Source organism: Astatotilapia calliptera, chromosome 5 (genome assembly GCF_964374335.1).
Source record: "Astatotilapia calliptera chromosome 5, fAstCal68.1, whole genome shotgun sequence".
In the NCBI taxonomy this organism is placed as follows: domain Eukaryota; kingdom Metazoa; phylum Chordata; class Actinopteri; order Cichliformes; family Cichlidae; genus Astatotilapia; species Astatotilapia calliptera.
In genome coordinates, this window is record NC_137426.1 from 1,773,442 (window position 1) to 1,777,536 (window position 4,095).

Below are 4,095 nucleotides of genomic sequence, written 5' to 3' on the forward strand. Positions count from 1 at the left end.
AGCTTTCCAGTAACCAACCATCCTTATGTTTCCCTAAAGACTATTTTATTTTTACAGAGGAGATCAGGAGTAAAGCTTCACCTCGAGCTTTTGACTCACTCTCTGTCAGCTGTTCACTGCGACTTCAGCGGGCATCATTCCCATCTGGCTGTTCCCAATCAGGACCCTACAGAGGAGCAGGGAAGCCCACACTCTACTTCCTGCTCTCTCACAGTTCCTATTGGTCAGTCCGTGACCTCTATCAGTTCTTTAATAAACCAAAAACACAAACTTTGATTCTGGCTCTAAAAGCTTTATGTTATCAGCCAGTAACTTAGTATTTCTAGTTCTGTACAAATACTAGTCTTCAGCTGCCTGATTACCGTAACTCAGTTTTCAGGGGCACCTCTGAGTATGGAAGTCTAAAACTAGCCTGTCGCTGTGTGTCTGGCTTTCGGTGGATTTTAGAATTCACATTATGAGTGGGGTACGTCCTGAACAGGGCCAACACAGACCACACAATCTAACCTACAGCCATTTAACCATTCAAGTGTTTGAACACAGGAACTCTGACTTCAGTGTGGAGTTTGTCTTCTCCTTCCAGACACAAAGAAGAAGCCTGACCAAGAAATTCAAACCAGGAGCCGCTGTCCTGGGAGGCAAGCACTGCACCACCCCAAGGTTAGAATTCATTGTACAATATACTCAGTTACACACACAGTTTCACATGAACAGGTCTTTGTCCGTGGGAGCAGCTGGGGGGTTTCGTGTTCGTCATCAGGATGGTTCTGTCATGGTCTGGGTGGGCACCTGCAGGTCTCCGACAGCGGCCCCTCCTCCTTTGGGCGGAGTTCGGTTGCTCCTCCCTGGCTGACCACCTGTGAGCAATCATGCCAGCAGTATATCAGACCTGCACTCTCAACCATTCATCGCCTGAGTATCTGCTATCCCCATGTCAGTCGAGTGGAGCATCATAACTCTGTCAGACGCTGTGTGATGTCTTACTTGTTTCTCTTGTCCTCAGAGGTAGCACCTGGAGTGGAGATCTTGTCTCCCTCACTCCCGCCTTCCTGGACCTGGGCCGCCTGCTGCTAACACGACGTGGCCTGCCGGCCCACCACTCACTTGCCTGCCTCCCCACGCTTCGACCGCTTCCGGGCTTCCGCCCCACCTGTCACCTCCACCTGAAACCAATGCCCCGGCCCCTGCCTAGTCCTGTTTCTACCTCCCCGCTGCCGCTGCTGTTCAGCCGTCTCCTAGAGGTGTCTAGGTCGCCCTCATTATCGTAGATAATCCTACGCGCCACGAGTGTGGTGGCGCCGCTTTGCTTTTGCTTTTGTTTGCCTGTGGGCGGAAATAGTTGTTCAGTTGTTCCCTACCGTCTCGCTTCCGGGTTGGTTTCTGCACCTGTGTCCATCTTTGTTCCCTCGTGCCGCTGGGCCGTGACAGGTTCCCTGGCTACTCCTCTGGGCAGAGCCACCTGCTGAGCTCCATCAGCCGTCAATTATAGCAAAACTATAAAAGCCAGCACTGCCTACTACTCATCGCTGGTGCGTTCAGTCACTAGGTCCTGTAGTAAGTAGGCCTCGTCTAGCTCTGCTCTTCCCTCTGTTTCCTTGCATACAGTCTTCGCATCATATCCCCCTGAACTCACCACCTCCTGTTCTCTCCCTCCAGCGCTTGTTCCACCTCCGTCATCAGCTCCCATGAAGGAAATCATCATGCAGTCGCTTCACCTGCCTGTCCTCCTTCCAGCCCCGACACTCTTGGCACCTCAGGGAACCATTCGTCCCCTCGCACTGCTCCTCTCCTGGACTGTCCCATGAAAACCCTCCCCGAAACTCTTCAGTCTGGCCTGCGTGTAAGCCAGAGTCACCTTACTCTTACCTGCCAGTTACTGCTTCTCCCGTGGTCCCGACCGCAGCCTCTCAGGACAGCCCACCTTATAAGCTGTCCCCGTTTGCTCCGGCTCCTGTTTTCCTCGTTTTGCTCCCATTATTTCTGTAAATAAAGTCTTGCACATGGTTTTCAGTAAGTGAACTGAGTCTGCTTTTGGGTCCAGCTCTCGTATTCACCTCAGTTCATGACAGTCTAATTATACCAGAGCTGCTGATCAAGGCGTCCCAGCTGTTCCTGAGGCGAACACGCTTGTAGCAGCTAAACTTTGCCACAGCATCTCTCCTCAGACATGTGCAGGAACTTTGTTTGTAATAGCGTCAGATTCCTTAGTTGTAACGATTGCGTGTCCTTTAATTTCAAACACGGTTTCAGGTTTTCTATGAGCGTTCTTGTTTGTGAGACATGTAGTATCATTTATGATACATGGATTTTTCCTAAATGTGATTCTTTGCTAAGTAACTGAAAGTACTACAGAAATCAAACAGTCACGATTACAGAGGATGACTCTGTGAACATCAGCTCTCAGGCTGCTGCATCCACGGACGTCATCCGTCTGCAGCCCGTCCGAGGCTCCGAGCTCGTTCACCTGCACATGCAGAGGCAGACAGAGAGGACGGGGTAATTGGGGCCACGTGCACCTCACTGACCCCGTGCTCATCATCACGACCCTCTCTGCTTTCCACACATATTATTAATGCAAAGTGGATTTTAGATCACCATTACTGCTGTATGATTTACTCTGGTATAATAAATGGGGCAAAGTAGTGTCATGAATTCCCAGGAAGCTTTTATAGGTCCTTCAGAACATGTCTCAATGTTGCACAGGGGTAATGACCCAGAATAAATTATTGCTTTTAAATATATGGCTGAATAATTCCTGAAAATGATATACAGTGTTTGGCAGTCGGGCCTGTGACTGAAGGTCACGGCTCCACAGCGAGAGCCGCCGTGGGAATGAAACTGTTGCAGCTCACAAAGAACGCTACAGGTCTGAGTCTCTGTCCTCCTCCACAGCTCAGCCTGGGTCAGGTGACCTCGGGCCTTTGCTTAGATATCCTGCTACAGGTTCACTCTGCAGGCGGACTTCCCATGATGCACTCTTTCATACCCCGTGTAGATGTATGGTTTCCATCCATTCTGGTTTTTGTCTCTCACACTTTAGCGTCTTCACGTTGCTAGAAAAAGCTCCAGGAGTTGTGGACTGTTGTGGACTGTTGCTAATATAAATAAACTAATTGAATGACATCATTAGCATTAGCTAGGCATGTTTTAATATTTTTCTGAACTCCGTCTGAAGCAGAATATTAAAAACAGCTGCTTCATTTCGCAGAGAAACTCAGGCAAAGTGTTAGAAATGTCTTCCTCCTCCATTATTTACATCTTGTTTTTCATGCATATTGATCCTGATGAGATTATGTAATGATGCTGATTAGCTCTCTGAAAAGCCAATTGAAAAGCACACATTGAGAACAGAATGAAGTATGATCGGCTAAATCAATTCAGGAGTTGCTCCAAGATGCCAACTAGCCACAGATTTGAACCTCCCCAACGTGACGGATAAATTCTCCAAGTGCTTACAGTAACTTCACATGATGTGCTGTCGCCATCTTGCAACCAAACCAGAGACATCCACAAACCGATGCGATCGGCCGGATCTTCATGGAGTCACAACGTTTAAGTTTACCTCAGTGCAGCTGTGCAGCTGCATCACCTGGTTATTAATCCACTGAGTTAAATAGTGTGAGGCTGCAGTGCAGTTACAGAACAACATGCATGATATTCCGCAGATATCAGAGGAGAAGAATATGATTCCTCATCACTGACTTGAGCCCACCACAGCCGAAGCCCTCAGTGATGATTTCTAATCATGGAGCTTTGTGAAAGAAAAAACTGAAAAGTGTTTAGAATTTTTCATAAAGTTCTCATTTGGCTTTATTTTTTTCTTCTCCTTGTGTGAGCAGCTGTCACTGAATCACAAATTCATTCGTCTATCTTCTCTGAGTGCTGCTGTTACCATGGCAACCTTTATCCTACCAAACATTACAACCGCACGTGAGCGGTTCTGTCACATGACCGCAGGCGGCAAATTAACCTTCGGCAAATAATTTATGTTGCTGCAAATACGAAGATGAGCTCAGATATTTGTGGACGTTTGAGGCACATTTTCGTCTCTCCTGCAGACCTTGAAGGATGAGTTTGAATTCTTGAACTTTGTTA

At 47.8% G+C, this 4,095-nt stretch overlaps 1 long non-coding RNA gene across 1 annotated transcript; it reads left to right on the top strand.

Moving 5' to 3' along the window:
• Positions 1-359: 359 nt before the first annotated feature.
• On the top strand, positions 360-2,741 carry LOC145428779 (uncharacterized). Its single transcript, XR_013909099.1, has 3 exons — positions 360-933; positions 1,004-1,554; positions 1,657-2,741. It is a non-coding gene; the product is annotated as an uncharacterized LOC145428779 (long non-coding RNA).
• Positions 2,742-4,095: the final 1,354 nt, after the last annotated feature.